Here is a 13,335-nt window from a genome sequence, read left to right as displayed (position 1 = left end):
GATTACCTCTGCAACAATTGCATGCTCTTCAGCAAGTTAATTTTCAATATTTATTGCATTATTTATTTATTTATTTATTTATTTAATATATTTTTATTTTATTTTATTACATTCAAAGTAAACTGTCTGCCAGGGAGATATGGAGATACAGCTGACTTTGAACTATTCATTACTACTCACATACTTCAACTGATGAGAACAACTTCCTCTACTCACCTTTGCAATGTCTGATATTTGCTTAAGATGACCTCATTATGTGTATAAAGCCTTACCTCCTTATACTCCAATTTATCCTTTCTTTTCTAAATGAGACTTATAATTCCTTTTTTTTTTTTTTAATTCTTAATATGATTATTTAAATCCTTAAGGTACATAAAGGAAATTAACACTTTGTAGAATTAGTTCACTAAGGAGAGACTGACAATGTGTGATACGTATAGATAAAATATCTCTTTTAAATGTTACATACAACAGAATTCTTCAGAAACCAAAAAAAAGTTATCTAGTTAATTGGTAGTGATTAATTGCTAAAAATGTATATCAATTTATCAAATAAGGAACTAAGTGCTTTGCTGCATTAACTACTACATAAATGTACATGTCATTTTTCCCAGTATGGGGCTAATCTCATTCTCATTCAGATCAATAGTAATTTTTCAGTGGAGCTCAACAGGTGTTAGATAAGCTTTTCTGGGAAAAGTGTCTTCCTCCAAGCCGATTAAACACAAAGAGACTTTCCATCTAAAAAGACCTCTATATGTTTATCCCCCGTTAAAGTGACAATGACATTGAAATTTGCAGATTATGTTACAGGTCACAGTTCTTACAGTTTGCACTCAAAGTGGCACCATCCTACTGAGAAGCATTATACTCTTTTTACAAGGCTGTCTTCTTATGCTCTCTTAGTCTGAAAATATACAAATGTTCTCCAAATATGGAAAACTCAGCAGCAGGAGTCATTGTCCTAGAAACGTTGTGAATATGTTGTAGGTTTTTTATGGCAAAGTACCGCTTTCCTTCTCATCAAAAAAGACACTTCAGTATATTTCATTATTAATTTTAAAATTGTTTTAGATCAAGGCCTCTTTTCTGAAGGACTCTTGGCTGAAGCTATAAACTGGGGGCTGGTTACATCTATTAAAAAGATATAACATCACTTTCATCTATTTTATCTTTCATAAAGCATATTTTTAAACATTAAGAACGAGAAATCATCTCCATGTACCGGTCATTTCTCACCATGATATTGAGTGTGGAAGATCATGCAGGCAGCATTTACTTATGTTTTTTCCTAATCCTGTTAACATTTAGGTTAAAATTTACGTTGCTGCTCCTCAATGCTATAGCATACAAACTCCTCACAAAGAAAGTCTTGCCATCTCCTGGGTCTGATAGATTATCTTAGGTGAAAATGCAAATAATAATAATAACAACAACAATAATAATAATAAAAGCATTTAAAATTCATGATGTACATTATAGTAAAACTATGCAGTTTACCGATATCTACATAAATATAATTAACACTATATGATAAGCATTTTCTAAATCTATTCTTCTGTACTTCATTTAGAAGATTTGAATAAATCTCATAATAATAATAATATGTATAATATAACAAACATTGTATATATACATATATAATATTTATAATATAATGAAATAAATGTAGTCATAAGATTTTTAGCACATTTTCTGCCACTAAACTGATCGAAAGCTATATCACTTCATAAGCAGCAGTACCTGCTGACCTGATGCCTGCTCAGATCACCCCCTTCTGAGTTGTCAGATTTTCTTAAAAGCTCTAAGACACTTGAGTTTTTCCATCCACCTTAATAGCATGCTAATATCAAACCATTGACCCACTCACAGATCATTAGCTGAGTATCACTAACTTGTTAGTTTTTAATGCAAAAGTCTTTAGTGATGTAGCTAATTTAAATGAATGTATAAGACAAATATCAAGAGACAAATTCTTTGTAACACTTGTACAACATTCATTTATAGTTGGACTGAGCCAAAACACAATTGCAGTCTCTGAAGTGTTAGCCTCTGACTATTATCTTTATCCAGTATCAGATTGCTGATCTGCTATTGTTTCTTATGATTTAAAACACTAAAGTATTGAAGTTGCTTTTCTCTGATCAGCTTCAACATTAGACTCTATGGTACTATATTTATACACTTTTGCATGATATTTACTTTGAATTAGTTGTCCTTCTTTCATTTACTCTCTTTATGTCAAATCATTTGGAATATGTAAATATCTTTAAATTTTTGCCTTTAAAGTTTCTCCTTTAAACCTGAAAGTATTTGACGGTGTAGTCTTCCTGAGCTCATGTAGGACCCCAATACACACCTCTGAGCTTACCCTACACTGAGTCACAAGACTCAGCAAGTTATTCTTGGCATATTGTACCAGTACCTGAAACGAGGGAGAAGTACAGCTTTTTTGCGTGATAGATAAAACACTTTCAACCTGATTCACTTACACTGATTCTTCTGTTCGATTTTCTTATTAGTACTCCGATTCACTGGAGTAGGTTCAGTAGTTATTTCTCAAAACTGTGAAAACAAAGGTCATGCAATTTTTTAGGGATTAAGTACTCTAATGTTTTGGAAGACATGAAAAAGACCTTTGTGAAGTTAATGATTCATCAGTGATTTCTGAATCAAAGAATACTCTAGATAAGCACCTAAACAACAACAGTTTTGAAGAAATAGGAAGTACAGCTTGGGAGTTTACGTAGTGAAATTTCTCTTTATACTTCAAGTTTAATGCAGAAATTCAGGTTCATAATCTGCAGATCCTTGAAGAAGCATCTTTCATTTGGCATTCTAGCTTCGCATTCAGTTAACGAACAATTTCATCTGAAAGCCAAACAGAGCTATAGCATTCTCTATGGAACCTGCAAGTTTGATGTGATATATCTGATCTGACCTCCATTCCTCATGCAGCATTATCCTACTAAGACAAGACAATTCAAAATTACATGCACGTCAAAGAGACATTTCACTGATATAATAAAGAGTGTGTCTTAAAACTTTCTCAGGTACTATTTTGGCATTGTGGGGAAAAATACACAGCAGGCATCTAAAAGAAAAAAAGGGACATTGAAGGGAAAACTGTCTATAAAATCAGTGAGTCGAAAAGATAAACACTCAGCTGAAGCTCTGAATGTTCGGTATGTCTTATACAATTCTTTTTTTACAAATACGGAAGTGGGCATTTTAATTAACAGAGAAATTAGATCACCTGATTTCACAGAAGGTGAAGATGGAATAGATATATGAAATCAGCTACAACAGCATGGTGTTCACCACCATCCGTAGGAAAGGTACTGAAGACTGAGGTCCCTACCAATGATAAATGATGACCAGAACACTTCAGTTTATTAGGAGTCTTCTGATTCTGTAAGTGCCTTAGTATTACAGTTAATAGTTGAAAATATTACTTTTTTCTTCATAAATTATCACTGACTCCCCCATACATGTCAGTTCTTTTCTAATTCTACTGCAACATCCTTATTCATTTCTTTAATTTTCCAGGAAGCATTCAGCACCTAGCAGGTATCCACCACAAGACAGTGTTATCAAATGTAGCTTTATTTTTCCTTAAAAAGTGAAGAACCTTGAAATGTATGAAGGCATTTCAGTGAGCTGTTAACACCAGAATAATTACAAGAAACATCAGCATAAGAATCAAATTTCTTTTATGCATGGCACAAATAAGAAAGACTTAAATTCTCTGAATGATTTTAGTTGCTGCAGTTGTAATAATTCATTGGTATAAAAAGAGACAAAATTTGTATATTTTGTAATATAGAAAATAGTAACCCACCTTCCAATTTTTCTTTATATTATTGGACTTATAAAGTAGGTAAGAGAAGGAAAAAGAAAATGTTTTCCTTTGCTCTGATTTATGGGTTTACTGATTTTAGTTTTATCTAAATATGCACTTTCTATTGAGGCAAGAAAATCTTCCACATAGTCTTAAGAAGGGATACAGTGATTCAAAAAGTATATACATAATTGTACCTTAATTACTGGGAATGATTGTTAGTTGTTTTTTTTTATTATTTTATAGCATCATAACAAGTACAGAAAGTGTTTTTCACCTGAAACCTGCCTTGTATGCGTCACATCTGTGCATCTTTGTGATCATTTTTCTCCTCTTTATCACAGGTGAATAAAGGACCTGGCCATAAACTTAACTTTACTATTAGTTATTTGTGCCAAAAGTCTGAACTCTCTTTTCTGAGTACTGGAGTTAGTAGTCAAAATACAATTTTCTTGAAAAGCTATGTTTATTCTTCTCGAGTTTCATTGTGTGATTGATGTTTGTTTGCCTGTCATCAAATAGCAGTTAAGTTTTCCAATACTTTTGTTTAAAATCAGTGTGATCATAAGGACATGAAGGGTTTTGTTCTAAATTACTTTTAAAGCATTTTCAGAGCACAGTATGTGTGTATAACATAAGCTTTCGAGTAGATGAAAATTTGAGAATCTAAAGCTTCTATGTCAAAATCATTTTCTATAGCTGGTAATGGCATTTTATGAATACAAAAAAAATTTTGAGGAGATCAGTTTTAATGAGATGAAAGAAGACATGCACAAATCACCAGGAAATAATGTGTCCAGGAAAAAATAAAAAATATAGCCAGAGGAGAGAACAATCCAAAAGGTACAAAATAATCCAAGTAACTCATTGATTCCAAAAGCCTTCAGAAATTAGAATTTGAAATCTTGGATCATTTATGGGATGCAGAAGGCTGACTGCAGGTTTTTCTCAACAAGAACAGCTGGAAGGGATTTGATATGTCTTTTTTATAAAGAAAGGATTACTACTTAGGGATGGAGTTGGGTCACTAGAGAGGAAGAATGCAGTTCTTAAGAAGCCTGATCAGAAACAGATTTATCTGTTGCACTAATAATTAATTCCAATCGCTTTTACAAAAAGTATTTAAGAAGTTCTCAAATTAAAACAATACATATAATAGTAATTCAGGCTTCTTTATTCTTCAGAATTTCAGAAAACAGATGAAAGCATTTCTATATTTGACAATGAGCAGCTTTACCAGCAGCAACAATACAGTTTTGAATTTTTGCTTCTGTCAAATTCAAATAACTCTGATACATCATCGGGCCTAATGTGTCCAGTTCAATCAACATACAGTACTTACTCACAGCAGGACTAAATTTGGTACATTACCTTTAATTAGAAAATAAAATGTGAAGACAGTCTCTTCCTGATGTAAAGTAAAATGACTATAGTAATTAAGAACTAACATCTTATGTTTCACATACAAGTCACAGAAGATCACAAAGAGAAATTGTCCTAAAAATAAAGCTTATAAAAGACAGTGCTATAGAATATAAGAAAGATCTAAGAAACAATGAAATAGCACTATGTCTTTTTCCTACTGGGAAGAAGACAATTCCTGCAGATCTCCCATTACATCTCAAAACATAATTCTTCAAGAAGAAACAGACTTTGAAAATTCCACAGGGGATGTTTCTGGCAGACAAAAAAAAAAAAAAAAAAAAAGTTTAATATCAAAGCTTTGTCATCATAACTGAGCCTAAGGACATGGATAAGAATCTGCAGGCAGCACACACAATTAGAAAAAAAATCTGAAGCTACAAGCAAGCCATTGCATTTTTTTTTTTTTTTTTTTTTACAGGTGTCATTCTAGCCATCCATCCCTGTCAAAAGAAACTGGCATGCTCAGTGAAGACTTTTAGATGACAGCCACAAGTCTGTCACTGTTTCTTGCCATCCTGAAAGTCTTACTTTGTTGAAGAAATCTAAAGTCTCTGAATGCACGTACAATAAAATAAATTTTAAAAAATATTAAAAAAATAAAACTTCTAGATAGATTGTTGACTCTTAGAACTAGTAATAACTGAAGATTGACCTTGATTATAACAAGAGATAAGATCGCATACAAAGGGTGTTATGATGTAGTTAATTTAAATGTTATGCCAGCAGAATCGGCAGCATTATTAAATTAATTATATAGATTGTCTCTCACTACTCTGACCACTACTGCAATTTTGAGACCTCAGATAAGAACATTCATTCTATGTTTAGAATTTAAAAAAAAAAATTGTCTTAGTTTTTTTTTTTCCTAGTTGATGATTAAACTTCGTCTTCACTCAAATTTGAATATTTTCGTGACATATGCTTGTACATTTTCTCTGCATTACATTTGTTTAGAAACCAGAGAATGGAATGATTCTGAAGAGAAGACAATGGTGAGTTTATTAATTTACATTAGTAGATGGGTCACTGTAAAAGATTCTGAATTAGGGAAACTACTGTCATTTTTCAAAATAGAATTATCAAACAAAATTATCTCGTAAAAAAAAGTATTTTTATCTAAACTCAAATTTTCCATGGGAGAAAAGAAATTAAGACTTTTTTTTCTAATTTTTTTTTTCTATCTTCTAAAGAGATCTTTCAGTGTTATTTTTACTTGATATATCATAAGTGGAATTTTAATATACTTTGTAAAGCATATTATTGTGTTTCTTGTGGAAATAAAAACCATTTCTGAGACTCTGAATTTGTATCCTGAAGGGCCAAGTTCAAGGCAGCTACATGGAATGTAATCAGAAAGCCCAAGACTTTCTTAGGAATTTAGAGGAACTATGCAAGAAGCTCCAAATGAAGTTAGAATGCTGCTTTCACAGTTCACTACCTCTTGAACATCTGCAATACACGTCTTCTCACCAGAATGACCTAACAGTGATTACTGCCTGACAGACGAAAAAGCCACAATCTGCCTTTAGCTAGAAAAGTAAATTGTTGAACAGACCAAGGCTACATTAAACAAATAACCAGAAAAACTACTGGCAATTAAATCAACTTTCATCTTCTCATAACTGAGGACAGCAAAATAAAGATCAATGTACATATACGTAACATTGTTTTCCTGTTATCTCCAAAACAAGTGGTAAAAATATATTGAAAGACAAGAGTAGTCTAGAAGAGGAAACACTATTCTTCAGAAACATTCAGTAGCAAAAATGAAGTTCTGGAAAAAAAAAGTCAAGGTGATGTGAAATGGATCTTTAGTCCAACTGTTGGACACATACTAAGAGAAAATACAGTAACTGCGCAAAATAGAGTTTATTTTTAACTTCAAGCTTGTGAACAGGGAAGAAGATCCTACTGTGTAATATAACTGTCCACTAGGAATAAAGTTAAAAATCAACCTGCAACAATATTTTTCATGCACTACAACTGAGAAGCTGCCATCTGATTTGCAGAAGGTGTTAAAATCTCATGATGCCTTTCAGACAGAGTACAGAACTTAAAAGATTGAGCACTTTGGGAGAGGGGCAGAAGGGGAAGAAAGTATGGATGGATGGACAGAAAGACAGATGTTTTTTCTTTTGGTCCTTCGTGTATATTCTTCCAAATTGTGCTTATCTCCAGTCTTGGTATCCAGTATGTAGTTGATCAGCAGACGGCCTCTACTTTAGGGGAAAATAAACAAATGAGGAACCATAGAGTTAAGCTACTAATTCTGATTTATGAAGTACAGTGGTCATTTCAAGATAAGTATTTTTGCATGGGTATTGTCTTGAATTGTTCTGTGTATCTTAATGTTCTGAAACTGTGAAAAAAAAGAAAAGGCATATGTGGCACTACTTTTTTCTTGCTGAATTACCTACCAGGATGATTACAAGCCAGTTCTTACAGATTTTGGTTCTTTATGTGGAAACTATAAAGTGCTTTTCAAGACAACTGTTAAATAGTTAATGAAAGCAACATAAAATGTTTATCATAATATTAAGAATAAAGAAGCAGGAAAATGAACTAAGACTGAAATATAAAATGAAAAAATACAGAAAAACCTGGCATTATTCAATAGAAAGCCTACATAGGTATTATTTAGACTTTCTTTCTTCACATCTTATTAAAGTGTTTCAAATATTTCATAGAAGAAAAAAAAAAATCAGAATCATATTTTCTTCAAGGCCATGCCAGTTCCTATAATGACTTTTTTTCCGGCCACCTACATTTCACTCTTTATGCTCCTCTAGAGTGCGCCTCAAGGTCAAAGTCCTGCAAATTCATACTCACTTCTCCGCCAGTTTTGCTCTTCCAAGCAGTTTCAGAGTAAGCTCCAGTCCTATTTACAATTCATCTCTTGTGGGAAGGATGTTGGTTGTCACTTTTTTCAGCACTGTGATGTGGAATAGGTATGTGCTGTCATGTTTCTGAGAGTTTTGAGGAAAGGAAGGAACTCATTTCCCAACTTGGGCATTTATTACATATTAATGTGAAAGTCATGTGAAAATAAATTAAAAAAAAATAAACTACAAGATATTCTGTAATTTGAATAGTGCCCATCAAAAACGGTAGAAGTTAGTTACTCTTTCCACAAGGAACAGTCGGTTTTCCAGAAAATAAACCTACGGTGTTAAGGATTGCTTGCCTGTTTTATTTATTATGGGCAAGTAATTTTTTTTATCTGCTTGTTCCTCTTTTAGTTTAATTTTTCACAGTACATTTTTCATTAATTATCCATTTATTTCATTTATTTTCATTTTTTTGTTTGTTTGTTTTTTTTTAAAACTTTGTATCCATAAACAGCCATATAAGAACAGAGTCGACTCAGTTTTTCTATTCTGCTTATATCTCCTTTCTATCAATAGAGATTTACTTTAACTTAAGATTTGGCTCTTAAATGACCTGTTCATGTCGTTTCCAAGAATATAGCACAAACAAGATTTCCTAATGAATACGAAATTCAGAGAAATTACATGAACATGGTCCAACTATTCCTTCAAACTGACAGAAAAATCATCATTCTCCGAGGATAACAATAACTGTCTTTTGTCTTGTGTCAAATAATGAAATATCTCCAGAAAAATTTCTATCAGAAATAAAGCTCATTGGATGTAAAGAACAAATACTGATCTCTGTTTCTTTTGAACAAGTTGCTCCTCATAGTACAGCTTTTTTTTCTTTTTCCTTTTTGATTGATCAGTTGGCTTGGTTTTTAACTCTTCTGGACAGAATTTACCCCAAGTCATGGTCTCTAAAGATAATAAAGAAAATAATTAAGAAAAGACTTCAGCGTCATGGAGGACAATGAGCTCAACGTGATCATTGCTGCTAACATGCTCTGACAGCAAATAGACCAACAGCACTATAAGCTACATTAACAGGAACATAGTCAGTACAGTACATATGAAAGAAAACATTTACTACATTTGGAAAAAGAAACATTGTCAATACGACAAAACAGTGACAAAACAGCAGTACGTTTTCTCAAAAAGCTTGCTGAAATTAAATTGGGCTTGTCATATAAGGGACACTTTCCCACATATCAGGCACGGAAAACCTATTCTGGTCACACATGATGCATTTTCTATAGTAGTTGATCATGTTTGAGTTCCACAGTTAGATGAGAAATCACATTTACACAGCAGTTCTCTTGCATGGAACAAACTGATCATGCACTAGAGCCATCAGGTTAAAAAAAATATTGTTTCTCCTCATAACACGCAGTAAGCAACAAAGAGTATTCTGAGCATTAGATTTACATGATTTTTGAATTAACTAGATGAGCTTGGTTATAACTAGAACAGAAATTTTGAATAGGCAGAAGGTGTAATAATTGGAATCTGTATGGGTGTTTTTTTTTTTTTTTTCCAAAATCTACTATCAATCATCTACTTATTTCTCATCAATATCATGATATAAAAATACCATAAACTGATAAGAGAAAACTTTTGCCATAAGATTCAAATAGCAATATTACTTTGCTCTGGTTTTCATCACTGGACTTTTCAGATAGGAAAAAAGACAGAGGCAAAAGGGCATAGAAGTCTCTACATAGGTTAACAGTGAACTCAAAAGCCACAGCCTAATCCCTTAAACAAATATTAAGATGCTAACAATAAAGAGCTCTTACCTAAAATCTATCTTAAATCTTCTGTTAAATTCAACCTAAGAACTGCAAGAAATAGACGAGGACAGACTTTCAATCCCTAGTGGTAACCATTTATTGCCATTTGGATCATCATGATGATAGCACAACAAAACTCCTACCCATTTAGTAAAGCATAAAACCCTCAGTATTTTAAAAATATATTCTTATGAAAAGGAAAGGAAGTAGAGTCATCTGTCACTCCCACTGAAATTAAATTTGAAATATGGCAAAAAATAATCTGGCTAATATGAAACATCATGCAAAAATATCTGAAATATTGTTATGTATCAAGATATACTATCGAATATGTTCAGACTACATACAGCAAAAAGAATCACTCATTTCCATTTCAGAAATGCAAGTGTAAATTATTTTTCTTATTTATGCTTTGAGTTTACAAAGTTCATCTTTTTAACCTGTGGTTTTCTACCCTTGTTTTGGAAGTCAGAATCTAATAGCAGCAATGCTCTCACCACACTTTTTTTTTTTTAAGTAAAGAATGATAACTAAATGCTTAGCTTGAAAAAATATTGGAAAATACCTCAGGACTTCAAAATTGACTTGTGCCTTACATAAACTGTGTGTACATACGGAATGATTTCATAGATAAATACCATATTTGTATATGCAGGTGCAGTTGTGTGCATGTCTGCATCACCTGCAAGCTCTAATCAGCCTGCTGTTTATGAAAAATCAGCATTGTAAGCTGTGCAGCTTTCTTATTTCTGCTATGCAGTACCTTATTCTAGAAATAGTTTTTGTAGACCAGTGTACATTGAACAGTTGCAGTGATGATGCAACTGCTTTTCTTGCTGACTTGATATCTTTCTTAGCAAATGAGATTACTTCATGGGTGCAATTAAATATTTTGCTCATTTGAGTAATTGGTACCATGCACTAACTCCTTATTCTGATTGTAGAATGGACTATTATTTTTTGAATCATCTATCAGCAACCTATGGCACAGAGGATTCAAAGGAGGCTTTAGAAAAACTGCTTAAGAAGATTGTTTCCAGTCCATACCATTTTAAATATTAATACTTATTAGTCTCTCTCTTCCATGTCAACTCAGATGTTCTCATCAATAAGTTTCAGGAGATAAAGGGAATTGACTTGTCTGTCTTCTTATAGATGGGACAAAGAATGACAATAAATGATATGCACTTCTTCCTGCATGGCAGGGCTTTGAGTTGAGGTAGCTGATGTACAGTCAGGCAAGAAACTTTCTTATTCTTCTCCATCCCATTGTACAGATAATCAAGACAAATCATAAACAAGCTCAGTTTTACTTCACTTTCTAGAAAGAGAAAGCTCTTAGAAAAGTTGGCTTGAAATATCTTTGTTTTCCTTCTGTTATATTCATTTTGTTTTTGCTTTCTCCTTATACTTCTTTTATTTTCAGTCATCTAGATATTAAACACTACAACATAATACAAGGTAAGCTACAAATGCTCATAAACACATCATCAGCTATCATCTTCCTAAGCTAAAAAACAGCTTATGCTACTAAATAAAAACAAGAAGTTACATTATAATAGTTTCAGGCAAGTGAAGACTTGGAGCATTAAAAACATGATGGACAGGGATTGAACCTTGCAGCTGAATGAACAGGATAAATGATAACAAGCTTTAGTGATAGTAACACTAAACAACAGCCTTCACTAAGGAAAAAAACCCTCTGAACATTGTATGCCTGTAATGCAGAAAGCCACAGACAGATTATCCAGGAGTAAAACAAAGATGAAATTAGCATTAGTATCTTCAGAGCTTACAAAACAACATTAAGAAAAAATCACAGATAAGGTATTTCTGCCTGCATATAAACAAGCAATGTTAAACTACCCCTTTCTTAATTTGGAATTTACAATTTATTGGTAATAGCTGGGTGAATCAAATAAAGATAGAATCCATAGTCATGGAAATAGAAAGATTACTATGCACATTACATTCAGAACAAGGAAGAATTTAGTTAATGAAATGGTAAGGATAAACATTAAAACATATGCCAGTAATAAACATGTATCAATAACCACACATGAATCCAAACCACCTAGAACATATGAAATAGTTTTTGGAGGTAAATTCATCTTTGCTTGTGGGAAGGTGTATATATACGCACACACACACATATACATATTCTTATATATTATATATATATGTATATCTCTTATTGATCCTATGCTATGACGGCATTTCAAATAAGCTAACTCAAACTTAAATGAAAACATCTCTAATCCTATCAGTCTTTTAATGCCTGTTTTGTGACTTATGTTAAATCTTAGTCTTTGTAAATGAATTTCCACACTGGGAAAACATACAACCAAACTCTCTCTTCACTGAAGCCAAAGGCTACAGGGTAGTTTATGTCAGAGACATTCATTTCTTTGGCTTTACTACTGAGCGTGCAAGATCAATAAGTATATAAATGTTGTAAAGTATTGGATGATCAAAAACTGTACAAAGAAGTTAGGCTAGTAAGATTATCATGCTAGAAAAGATAATCAAAGATAAATGGAAAATGCTCACTAGAGTCAGAGGCTTGAATGAAACTCCACTAGGAGTAATCTCCAGAGAGAGAAAGAGACCCTTCCTCAGCGGCAGTCAGCCCTTAAATGGGGTCTAGGAGAGGTGGAGCCAGGCTCCACCCCTTCACATCACACAGTTGAGTTGTCTTCACCTGTGCTCCTGTGGCTGACTCAATGTTCGCCTCAGGTGATCAATCAGAAGTCTTGGCTGTGATCCAGCAGTTCCCCTACAGCAAGTTGATTAAAAATTTAGAGTTTTATGTAAATAAACCACAGTACTTGAGATATAGATGGGTATTACAGACCAGAGCTGACACTCAGTGAGAGAGTGGTGTACAAAAACAAATAGAAAAGGAAAAAAAAAGGGGAAAAAAAGGGAAAAAAAGGAAAAAAAAAAAAAAAAGGAAAAAAAAGGAAAAAAAAGGGAAAAAAAGGGAAAAAAAGGAAAAAAAAAAAAGAAAAAAAAGGAAAAAAAAGGAAAAAAAAAGGAAAAAAAAGGAAAAAAAAGGAAAATATGACATTTTTTTCTCTTTTAATTAATAACTGATTTTTTAGGTATGAGGTGGTATTTAAAGTTTTGCTGTTCATCTAGTGTACTGACATTAGCAGAAAAGGAATATTTCAAAATAAAAGAATGATTGATATGGAAAATCTTGCATAGTCATTCTTCCAGTTTGCTAGACTATCTCAATGTGATATGATAAAATCTTCTTTTTAGACTTTTATCTGGCATGAAATCACGTTTGCAAATACTTTCCATTTCAATTTTGTAAATCCAAATCAGAGACTATACTGGGATAAATAATGTGTGGAAGTAGAAAAACACTCCCAAGATACTAAATGATAGCAGGTTAAAA

At 32.6% G+C, this 13,335-nt stretch overlaps 1 long non-coding RNA gene across 1 annotated transcript; it reads left to right on the top strand.

Moving 5' to 3' along the window:
• Positions 1-2,020: 2,020 nt before the first annotated feature.
• On the top strand, positions 2,021-8,928 carry LOC146545518 (uncharacterized). Its single transcript, XR_014887571.1, has 2 exons — positions 2,021-6,258; positions 6,584-8,928. It is a non-coding gene; the product is annotated as an uncharacterized LOC146545518 (long non-coding RNA).
• Positions 8,929-13,335: the final 4,407 nt, after the last annotated feature.

The sequence above is a fragment of the Meleagris gallopavo genome, chromosome 1, assembly GCF_905368555.1.
Source record: "Meleagris gallopavo chromosome 1, MGAL_WU_HG_1.1, whole genome shotgun sequence".
Classification (NCBI taxonomy): Eukaryota; Metazoa; Chordata; class Aves; order Galliformes; family Phasianidae; genus Meleagris; species Meleagris gallopavo.
The sequence above is the reverse complement of the archived record's forward strand: the minus strand, read 5'-3'. Positions and strand labels throughout refer to the sequence as shown.